Source organism: Bacillus rossius, chromosome 3 (assembly GCF_032445375.1).
Source record: "Bacillus rossius redtenbacheri isolate Brsri chromosome 3, Brsri_v3, whole genome shotgun sequence".
Classification (NCBI taxonomy): domain Eukaryota; kingdom Metazoa; phylum Arthropoda; class Insecta; order Phasmatodea; family Bacillidae; genus Bacillus; species Bacillus rossius.
This window is the reverse complement of record NC_086332.1, coordinates 60704963-60717311: the sequence shown is the minus strand read 5'-3', so window position 1 is coordinate 60717311 and position 12349 is coordinate 60704963. Positions and strand designations below refer to the sequence as shown.

General features: G+C 36.1%; 2 long non-coding RNA genes across 2 annotated transcripts; both read left to right on the top strand.

Moving 5' to 3' along the window:
* The first annotated feature begins 4949 nt into the window (after positions 1-4949).
* Positions 4950-5982, top strand: LOC134531448 (uncharacterized). The gene is made up of 2 exons (XR_010075000.1): positions 4950-5385; positions 5478-5982. It is a non-coding gene; the product is annotated as an uncharacterized LOC134531448 (long non-coding RNA).
* A 4669-nt stretch (positions 5983-10651) lies between these two features.
* LOC134531447 (uncharacterized) lies at positions 10652-11605 on the top strand. Its single transcript, XR_010074999.1, has 2 exons — positions 10652-11008; positions 11101-11605. It is a non-coding gene; the product is annotated as an uncharacterized LOC134531447 (long non-coding RNA).
* Positions 11606-12349: the final 744 nt, after the last annotated feature.

Genomic DNA, 12349 nt, shown 5'->3' with positions numbered 1-12349 from the left:
TAGAAACATTTGCGGGTTCGCTGACTTGTAGGAAAGACTCCAATTCACTATGTATAATGTATTATAATAGGCTGCTGACTCGTGAGACATCTTGACCAGGTCGCTCACGTTCCGATACTTGTTTGGTTTAAAGGTCGCTGATTGGCTGAGGGTCCTCCAGGAGAAACGTGGGCCAACCGCAGAGGCAGCTCGAAGGTAAGTCTTGTGTTACAGCCTGTCGGCACGTGACTCCGCGGGCTGCTCTCTGTCGACACCAGGAGTAACAGGCGATTTGCCTAACGGCGGTTTGCCTAAACATGAATTCGTTACGGCAATTTGCCTAAAGTCATTTCGCCTAAAGGCGTTTTGCCTAACGGCGTTTTGCCTAACGGCGTTTTGCCTAACGGCGTTTTGCCTAACGGCGATTTGCCTAACAGCGTTTTGCCTAACGGCGTTTTGCCTAAAATGTTACTATGATGACAAAACTTCATTTTGCCTAACGGCGAATTGCCTAACGGCATTTTGCTAATGGCGATTTGCCTATCAGCGTTTTACCTAGCCAAACCTAACCTAATCTAACCTAGACTAACCTAACCTAACCTAACCTAACCTAAACTAAGCTAACCTAACCTAAGCTAACCTAGCCTAACCTAACCTAAGCTAACCTAAGCTAACCTAACGGCGTTTTGCCTATCAGCGGTTTGCCTAACGGCGATTTGCCTAAAGGCGTTTTGCCTAACGGCGTTTTGCCTAACGGCGTTTTGCCTAACGGCGTTTTGCCTAACGGCGTTTTGCCTAAAATTAGGCAAAACGCCTTTAGGCAAAACGACACATGCCCGACACCAGAGGCGACACAGCCGGAGAGTCGCGGGAGAGGAACCGACCGAGTTCTTGTTTGTAAACAATCATCCCGTCCAGCGGGATAGCCCGATATGTACCCAAGAAGTGTTTTAAATCGACACGATAGATAACGCTACAATAGCTAGCCAGTTATTTTGTAATTTCATAGCGTTAAAACATATAATTAAATAACAGTTGTAATATTTAATACGGGATTAAGTGTATGAATTAAATAATATAAAGTAGTAAAAGATGCATTATTATTTAATAGTATTGTTAGTTAAATGTGGGGTTTTTACGATAATGTGTTACCACTTCTATAATAACGATAGAAAATGAAATTAGCATGTATAATAAAGTCCATAATGTAAATAAAAACTGTTTTTAAATAACAAAAAAAAAATACCTTTCAGCGTTCTGAATTTTTATCGAGCACCCGGACAATAAACAAGTGTTGAGGCGTTTATTATTATTATTATTCGTAATCTGCTATGCGCGACTGATAGCTATCTAGTGCCTCCGTTCGAGCTTAAAAAAACTGTTGACAATAGAGTTTTTCAATATATTCTATCGTCACTCACTTTCGATCACGTTACCTCATTTGAAAATTCGTAGATGGCAGTGTAGTCGGTTATTGTATGCGGGTACAGAAAAATAAAGTTCAGTTCCCAGCATTTCAGATGTATGGTGGTTGGTCCCGTCGCTTGCCCGTGAAGCCGTGCGCAAGGACGTGTGTATCGGTGTTCGCAGCTGTCTCTTCCGGTCGCAGGACCCACGGTCGACTACTGCGCGCCAGTGGCGAACAAAGTAATTTATTTCAAAAGTGGATTAAAACAAAATAATTAGTTATTGTGTTAACAACCTCTTACGTCAGCAACATGGAGATTGTACAGTTGAATCTTCATCCTCAATATGCATCACTGCCTTTGTGGTCTGTGATTTCGGACGTTGTAACAGCTCACCTTGCATCACAAAAAATAAAATACTGCCATCACCGAGATCTAGCATTTTTTTTTTCATAACTTTAAACCCCCCTTTCCCCCGAGGGGGAAAACAAGATGAAGGGTTCATTAGAGCGAACACTAAAACAGTGTTGTGAGAAACACACTAAATTTTTATTGAGAATTTTACAAACTCAAAAAAAAAAAAAAAAACGAGCACTCATATATGCTTGAAGACATTTACAGCAGCGCGCGGTTACCGGGAGTACCCCGTTAAACGAAACTAAAAACAAACAAATGTCCAAGTTAGCAAACTAAAACATTAACAATACAAGTACAAATTGTCAAAGCTGGTCTCCTCATGAAACAATTATTAGGCAATAGCAAAATAATAATATTAAATTACAACACGGTTTACAAAAAATACTAATGACCACAAATGGTCTTAGTTGGGCCTAAATGCAGTTGGTTAAATATGGTTTGGTAAGAACAAACTAATTTACTATAATAATATTTACACAATAATTACAATAAACTCTAAAACACTAAGCTTCGAAAAACATTAAAAATACTCCAACTCGTTGCAGTTCGTGTCCATTCTTTATCAAACTAACGGTTTATCAAACTGTAATGTTAAGTGTGTTCGGTGGTAGACGATAGTGACACCGAAGTTAAGCCCCTCGGTTATTCAGGTGATGACTCTTACGACTCTCGCCTCAGAGATAGTTGGCTCCAGGGCCTCACTGCAGAGAGACGTCTTGTGGTCGCGGTGCCTGCCGTGTAGCGCCCTCCTCCCCAACGACTCTCAACTCGCTCTTCGCTGGCATGGACGGGCTGCAGAACACCAACCTCTGAAGATCTCTTCTACATCTGGGTGAAAGAGCAGCCACACCTCGCTCTTCCGACTCGTCGGCATTCATGACCTGTCACACTCGTGAAGGAGAATTACCATCAAGTTCTGTCAGTGACGTAGACTCGTCACACTTCAGTACTTCCCACTTCGTCGAACACCTAAGTTCAGTGTTTGTAAGTCGAAGTCGTGTGATTATTGCTCTGCCTTAATAGGTCAGCCACTGCCCCTGCCACAAACACTAAGTCCTCTTTAAAGCCTCTGACGAATTGTTCCCTTCTAGCAGCGTCGCTCTCTGCCACACGCCCACTCGCACCCGCTCGACGAGTATAAAAAAAAGTCGTCGGCGAGTATTTTTATACCTCGGGGACAACTTGCCCTTGCCCAAAGGTCGTAAATCAGCTGAGTGTTTTTTTTTTTCAGAATTTACTCTCTCAGAGAGTACCCTCTCGCTCCGTGAGTGGCGTCGACGAGTCTCTGAACTAATTACCTCTTCCGTGGCTATCTCCTGCTGGCACCTCGGCGCTGATGGAGCTAAGACCGAAAATGATGAAGTGCAACTTGAAAATGATGAAGTGCAACTTACTCCTTTCTGAGGCTAAGTCCAACGTGCAGGTCGTTGTGATGTGGTGCGGAGTGACGTTCCGTGATGATGACGTGGTGATGGGCAGGGTGATGTAGTCAGTGGTGAGAGCTTCCTCCTCAGCTCTCCGAAGACTCTGAAGACTCTAGGCCAAACCTGGCCCTTATGTACTCCCACGGCTGGTATCGACTTTGTGGAAGAACCCTCCATAAACATGGAGTGGTGAAGTCAGGTGACTAATCTCGTGGGTCCCCCCTCCACTTTCGCGCCTCGGGCGCTCTTTGGAGTCGCCGAGTATGAAAGATCCTTGAGGGGCCGGCAACCAGACGTGCCTCGCTGTTCTGCTGGTGTTGTCACATCCAGGGATAAACTCACAACACATCATTATATTTGGTATTACGTTGCGGGCGGAAAACCAACCACAACAACGCCAGGGAGGAGGTTTTATCCACCCCTACCTTTTCCCAATACTCCTCTGCGCCACAATTTTGGCGCGCAAGTTGAAGTTCAGTGATTCACGACCTGGCACGGCAAGGGGATGTTTATCGCCAGGCTCACATACTCTGTGCTTGCATTGGTGGGAGTTAAAACACACTGAACAAAAAAAAAATAGTTTTCGAGGCCACCACAAAATATTTGATTAATATACAGTCCATCCAATCGTATTTAGGTGACTGCATAATACAACAGAATAATAAATTATTAACAACAAAACTTATTTGTTACTAATAATCCACCACGTGGATACCACAAAATTATTTCATTGTCACTAATAATGTATGGTATGATGTCATAGTCATCATCATCAACTGCTTCAGCCTGCGGCCGGGTCAGGTAATGGAATGATGTGTATCGACCAAATATTTTGTGTTATCCGCCGAAAATCTGTTGTTCGCAGGTGGCGTGTCCGTATGTAAATCAGCCTACGTTGATGCGCTAGCGGATATACAAGCCAAAGGAATAAAAGGGAGTGATATATTGTGCTCATAAACTAATGGTTTCCCCGTTTATCCACGTTGTTGCAAGAAGGGAGGCGCTTCAGCCCCTGAAGCCTCTCTTTGTAACCGCCGCTGATGGTGCAGACCATTGAGAGAACACTCACATAGTCGGCCTCGTTATCGGTGTAGGTCCCGTTAAGGTTATTAATTTATATTTATGTTCCACGCGGTGGCTGAACTTTCAAAAAATGAAAAATATGTATATCTCATATTTTTTTCCATAATTAGTTGGCAACGTTGCATTTTTAAAGATTTTGTGCAGTATGTATAATGAGAATGAAAAGGAATATAAAACTGGAACTTTTTTGATTCAAAGCCAATTTTATTGGCTGCTGTGTCATACGATTTAATTCCTTAATGAAAAAAGAAATTAAATTTACTTGCCCTTTTAAAATCATTAGAAATTATATGATTTTAAAAGGACAATTAATTTTTTTCAGAAATAATTTTAAACCATATAACGCATTATCCACCAGCATTACCTTTATACTTATACATTTTAAGTTATTTATTTCTTTTGGTTCTCCTCAAACAAACTGCATAACAATGTTAAAGATTAAAATGTGCCAGCTAATTATGTAAAACGTATGCACTATACATATTTTTACGATTTTAATAATCGTTGAGTGGGTAGAACTGGGTTCGTACTAGGATAGTTCAATTATTATTTTTGCAGAGTTTTATTGACTGCTAATATTTACAAGACTAATACATAATCTTACTTAAAATGTCTACTAATCAATTACTTGTGTGCCGTTTCTAGGTATGGCACTCGTGATTTTATGAGTAGGTAATTAATTTATTCACATTTCTTTTTTTTTTTAATCTTTCATGTTAAATAAATTTTAATATTTTTATGCAAAGATTGTATTTAATATTTATTTATCTTTACATATTTAATTGTTTTAATGTTAAAGTTTTGTGTAGCTATTTAATTAATAATGTCTTAAATGTGTTTGTTTCTATTATAATCAAATGTGTAAGGGAAACACTACTATAATACTGGTTCTATGAATATTTTGTTTTGTTTGTATAATTCTACTTATTGTAAACTCTATGATTTCTGTCGTGTCTAACGAAAAAGACTTACCTTGCCCTTTTCAATTTCTTTTCGGCCATTTGGCATGTAATTTTTTGGTGCGGATGTAAAAACCACCACAAAATGTAATAACTTATCTGTTACCGCCGTTTTGGGTGAGTAAATGTTTCGTCTGTGGGAAAAGTGTATCCCATGATAATTATTTTTTATGTTTGGAGGTTAATATTTTTGTGGTTTCATTCCATAGCGGTTCGAGTCATGGGCCTCATCCTGGCTTTGGTGTTCCAGGAATCTAAATTCATTTTTGGGAATTAACCTCTTCAAAACAAAGGCCAGAAATTTCATTATTATAATTATTATTATATTAAGGTTATGTAACTGTTTTAAACTTCTACGTGATCATCATGCAAGTTTCTACTATTGAACTTGAATCAACGAAATAATATTGATTTCTACACTTTGGAACATTTCCGGCAATTAATTTTCATTATGAAGAAATAATTATAAGAAGACTTCAATAATTTAATATTTGTTTGATGAATTATTTTTTTTTAATAATATTTGTTGATAAACTTAACCTGTTTTTACTTAAATCAAATATAAATACTTGGTACGTACCTAGTTGTTCACGAGCTCGTTACTTAATATATAATACTCAGTAATATTTTGTTAATATGTTAATTGTTTTATTGATGTTTGTTTTTCATTGTTGTTTTTACAAAGGCCTATAATTACAACCAGCACCAATCTGATATTTGTGTTATTTGTTCCCAGTGGTTTATTCCAATAAGTTTTAATTCCTTTTAACATATTATGTTTGGTTATAAAGGCAACATATTCTCATGTCTCTATAGTAATTTATACTAATCATTTGGTTAATACATAATAACATAGTACAACAAATGTAAACGATCCGACATATCTGAAACTTTCATGTGTTATAGTGTCCTCGGGTAACTTCCAATGCCACACATTGAGGTTATGTAGGATGCTATAGCAGATGAATACCTTTCAGTCAAAACAATATGTCACAAAAATGGTAGCAGAGCGTGGTTTGCTGTTTACTATGTTATTATTTTGTTTTACTTATATATATAATTGTGAAGAAACTAAATCATGATTTTAATTTTAAGATTTTATAACCTTAAATGTTTTGTTGTTTTTTTTGTTTAAGTTTAAAATTTTTTTTTGAGTAAATTAACGAATTTTATGTTTTCATAGTTTTAACTTTAAAATAAGTTCCAAGCTATCATCTTGAAGTACTGTTTTAACTATTTAATTTATGGTAATTATTGTTTAATAATCTTTTTTTATGGCAATCTATTATTTATTTTTAGTTTAAAGTGTTTTCCTTATAAGGTACATTATGAAGTTAGAATTGTCCAAGAGATTTCTTTGATTTCTTATTTTTCTCTCGTTGGTTTTAATCTTGAAGTTCTAATTTTCAGTTTCTAAGGTGTTTTGTCTTCAGTGACATTTAATCTGCAAGAGATCTAAACTTTGTTTTAAAGTATGCATCTTTCTTAATATAAACAAATTATCTATTTACAGTTTCTGGCTATATTTGAATCAGTGTGGTTGTTGGTCCTGTTGTTTACACCAGTGTGTTGCCTTTATCATGTAGTTTACAGGTTATTTTGGGTAGGTTATTAAGTATTCCTTTTAAGTATAATTTGTGGTCTTCAGTTTAAGTGTGCATTGTTTAGGAACGGCCGCCTAACTTTGTGTCCTACTGTTGGCGTTGTTTTGTTATTTTTTTTTTTTAACACTTATTCCTGCTTTCAGTTGAAGGTCCACCATTCGGGTCCACTGTTAGCGAATTAGTGTCTTTAGGGTCCTTGACTCAGTTGATCGTGGACTCATGACCCACGTGTCCTAGTCTTTGAGTCCCTTGTAACTTTTGAACTCGAGTCATAAAAATAAGTAAATAAAAAACCATGGTACTAGTTTTTAAGTTGTTGCAACATTTAATTTTTTTTAAATATTATTTCTGGGGAACAAGTTTGGTTATAGGGTTTTCTTAATTTGAATTTTTATGTTTAAGTAATCATGTGGTTATTAGTTGGTATTTGGGGTATGTATTTTCGTACAAGTTATTTTGTTATCATCTTCATGTTTGGTTTTCATGAGTTTTTTTTGTGTCCATTTCACATAATTTAGGGTTTGGTGTATCAACTAGATTAATATCAACACTGATATTTTTTGTTTTAGTTAATCATGTAAGATTGAGGTTATGTTTGGTAATTGTCGTTTAATTTGTCGCAAGTTATTTTAGAGTTTTAAAATTTATATTCCTTTTAACCTATAAATTGTTGTTATAATTTCATAATTTGCATATTCTTTATTAATATAATTATAAATGATATTTCAATTTTATAAGATTGTAGGTTTTGTTCGTGAGAGAACTGTTTAAGCATTATTTCTCGTTTTCATAATGTTCCATGATTCCAGTGGCGTAGCCAGGATTTGTGTATGGGGGGTGTTAAGAAGCATGGCCTCACCCCCCCCCCCCCGTATCAAAGCGGGGGGTCCGGGGGTCCTCCACCGGGAAAATTTGGATTTTAAGGTGTAAAATAGTGCTATTTTAGCAGTTTTCGGTACTTAAATTTAAATATTGTAATGGTAATTTTTTTATTAATTTAATATGAAATTTGTTTGAGTGATGAATAAGAAATTAATTAAAGATTTGGTGCTAAGGGGGGGGTTTGAACCCCTAAAACCCCCCCCTGGCTACGCCCCTGCATGATTCTGATTTTTTTTGCAGATTGCCATATGTTGAAAAGTCTGTGGTTTCTTCAGTAATATTTAATTGATGTAATGTTTGTTTACTTTTCGTGTATCACCAATTGGGGCACGTTTTTCGTTACCTAACCATGATAGGTATTTTTAGTTTTTGTTGCCATCATTTAATAAGTTCTTTTTATAGCAGCTTGTTTTAATAATCTCTTATGTTGTTTCCTTGCCCATGTTTTGTTGTAGGTCATCTTGGGTATGTATTTTATCTAATTTCTTACAAGAGACATTTTGCCGTTTTCACTAATATGTTCATTTAAGGTGTGTTCTAGTGCTTTTCATTGCACAAGTTAATAATTGAGGTAATGAAGTTGTCTTATAAGTATTTAATTTCCAGTAAACTTATCTTTGAATCAAGTATTTGAGTAATTTTTTTTCAGGTTGTGTTTGATCTTCATTTGAATTTTTTTTCTTGAGCCTATTAATTTTTTATTTTAATTTCACTATTTTGCTTTGTTTTGTTTTAATTATTTTGTTTCAGTGAGATGCAGTAAAAGGTCAGTGGTTGTCTTGTTAGAATTTTGTCGTTTTCTCTTTTGAATCTTTTCTTTAAGCACTATTATAAAGTTTTATAGTTTTGATACAAGGTATGTATGTAATTTTCTATTCTGGGAGTAAGTGACTTCCAGACGATATTTGGGTTGTGTTTTAATTGTGTTGTCGACTTTGGTCAATTTTTATTTTAGGCAGGTCCTCTGAGCCAGAGCCAGTGAGCCAGTGCCAAGTCCTGTTGAGAAGTGTTTAGGCTTCACCAGCACTTTTCATTTTTTGCAGGCCTCAGTCATTTTTTTTTTATCAAACCATATATCTGCCATGGAAGATCCAATCACTCATTTTTAATAATAGTTTAAATTTAGATTAATAATGTTTTGTGAGTTTATTTGTTTTTAAATAATAATTAATATTTTTTTTTTTGAGTGCTAACTTTGATTCAGTGCTTTTCTATGTTGTTTGTCTTGCTAGTGTCATCTTTTAAAATAACATTTTAGTATTTGGGTTTTGTTTCTTGTCTGGTCATCCAAAACATATACGTACTTTTTTTGAAATTTCTGTTTTGTAGGTTATGTGTGTGTTAGTTCATGTGGGGATGTGGTGTGTTGTGTGTCTTGTACATCTCTCCACACGATACAGCCATTGCACATGTGTTCCACACATTACACCGTGTAGTGTCATCAACTTAATCATTTTTTCAATTTTTTTGTTTTGCAAGTTTTTTTTGGTTTTGAATTTAGATGTTCCTTCTTGTTTTGATTTGTGTACTAGGGTTGTTGCTGTATGACATCTCTCCGGTGGGGTGTCTGCTAGGGTGGTTGCAGCTTCGGCTCGGTGTTGCTGCGACTCACCGTTACAGCCATCTCTGGTGAATTTCGTGTAGTGGAGTTCTGCTTGGTGGGATTGTCTTATAGTGACACATTCTTCATTGTAAGGTATGGTTTCAACTGATTTCTTCTCAAAAATTTTTCCTTTTAATATATTGCAGGCAGTTCTTTTTTTTTCATTTCACCTTGGCTGAATCGTAACTTTATTCATGTTATATTTTGTGTTAGTGGTCAAGCTTGCTTTTGCAGGTGCTAAATTATCTCTTGAGTGTCTAAGGTATGGGACTTAGTCATTCACCTTTGGACGACCGTTTTCTTTGTTTTTATTTTCAATTTTGTGTTGTCGCTTTGAATAAGCATTTTAAAGATTTTTGTTTCCTTTTGTTTGGGCTCATGTTTATCTTCATGTGTTGTTTGAGCTGCAGTCTTCAGAGCGGTATCATAAGATCAGGATTTTTGTGACCAGGATTTAAGTAGGGGTAAAGATTCCCAAGTTTTTTTTTATAATAAGAAGGGGTAGAGAATCCCCAATTATGTTAATATGGAGGAGGTAGGAGAACCCCCCATTAAGCTGAATAAGTAGGATGTAAAGAGTCCCCACTATTCTGAATAAGCCGACGGGCATTTTTTTTTATATGAGGTATGGTCCTCTTTTATATATATAGTATGTAACTGGTTGTCCTGGGTATTTGTACCACCATTCTGTCCTGTTTGTTCTACAATCACACATTAAAAATATTTTGTATTTTGGTAGTCTGATCTTCGATTAATTTACACTTTAGCTTTGAGATTTTTCTCTCGCAGGTATGTGAGCATCCTACGTTCAGCTAATTGATGTTGATGTCGAGACCAAGTGTTCTATAATTTTATTGAGCGAGCATTTAAATAATTTTTTTTAATATGAAGGGGTGAGTAGTCCCCATTTTGTTTTAATTATTGTATGAAGAGGTGTATATTCCTCATTGAGTATGGAGTTTATAAGGAGAATATTTTGTTGTTTCTCAGTAAATATATAGGGGTTTTATGCTCGTGTCTGTGCTGTTTGTTTCTTCAGCAGTATAATGATTTATTTTTGATTTCTATATTTAATATAGTCTTTCCTTTTTAACATCATTAATTCTTATGTCTCTTTTTTTTTGGGTAAATTGAATTGTTTTTGATGGCAAATTTAAAAAAAAATTTTTTTTTTTAGACGGTAGCGTCTGTTTTGAGGGGAGGAGTGTGTGCCGTTTCTAGGTATGGCACTCGTGATTTTATGAGTAGGTAATTAATTTATTCACATTTCTTTTTTTTTTTATCTTTCATGTTAAATAAATTTTAATATTTTTATGCAAAGATTGTATTTAATATTTATTTATCTTTACATATTTAATTGTTTTAATGTTAAAGTTTTGTGTAGCTATTTAATTAATAATGTCTTAAATGTGTTTGTTTCTATTATAATCAAATGTGTAAGGGAAACACTACTATAATACTGGTTCTATGAATATTTTGTTTTGTTTGTATAATTCTACTTATTGTAAACTCTATGATTTCTGTCGTGTCTAACGAAAAAGACTTACCTTGCCCTTTTCAATTTCTTTTCGGCCATTTGGCATGTAATTTTTTGGTGCGGATGTAAAAACCACCACAAAATGTAATAACTTATCTGTTACCGCCGTTTTGGGTGAGTAAATGTTTCGTCTGTGGGAAAAGTGTATCCCATGATAATTATTTTTTATGTTTGGAGGTTAATATTTTTGTGGTTTCATTCCATAGCGGTTCGAGTCATGGGCCTCATCCTGGCTTTGGTGTTCCAGGAATCTAAATTCATTTTTGGGAATTAACCTCTTCAAAACAAAGGCCAGAAATTTCATTATTATAATTATTATTATATTAAGGTTATGTAACTGTTTTAAACTTCTACGTGATCATCATGCAAGTTTCTACTATTGAACTTGAATCAACGAAATAATATTGATTTCTACACTTTGGAACATTTCCGGCAATTAATTTTCATTATGAAGAAATAATTATAAGAAGACTTCAATAATTTAATATTTGTTTGATGAATTATTTTTTTTTAATAATATTTGTTGATAAACTTAACCTGTTTTTACTTAAATCAAATATAAATACTTGGTACGTACCTAGTTGTTCACGAGCTCGTTACTTAATATATAATACTCAGTAATATTTTGTTAATATGTTAATTGTTTTATTGATGTTTGTTTTTCATTGTTGTTTTTACAAAGGCCTATAATTACAACCAGCACCAATCTGATATTTGTGTTATTTGTTCCCAGTGGTTTATTCCAATAAGTTTTAATTCCTTTTAACATATTATGTTTGGTTATAAAGGCAACATATTCTCATGTCTCTATAGTAATTTATACTAATCATTTGGTTAATACATAATAACATAGTACAACAAATGTAAACGATCCGACATATCTGAAACTTTCATGTGTTATAGTGTCCTCGGGTAACTTCCAATGCCACACATTGAGGTTATGTAGGATGCTATAGCAGATGAATACCTTTCAGTCAAAACAATATGTCACACTTGCACTCAATATCTTACGTCCTTTCACACCGCACACCTCGCTGGGCCGCACCCCTCGCGCAACTCTCGCCTCAGCACTCCTCCGTCACCGAATTATCGTCGCACTCCGTCGCTCTGTCGCACTTCCTTCGCCGAGGAGCTCACTCCAACTCGCCGAGCCATATTTTCGTGGAGGCCGGCGTCCATGCTTATATAGACCCTGGCGCCCTTCTAGAAGTGACGAGCGCGGCTGGGGCCAGTCGCGTCATGTTGTGCCGACCCGACGCCCGAAGCGTCGAGAAGGGCATCGGCCACTCGCGTGAGGCAGGGCGGAGAGGAGGAGAGGGGTAGCGTGGCATGTCTTACGCCAATGGATGGCGCATGACGTCAGTGACCATGCGGGGCCGCCAGCCAGCTCCGAACCTGGCATCGCGGTCCGGTCTCTCGCGTTCGTAACAATATTTTTCACTTTGTTGAAGTTCG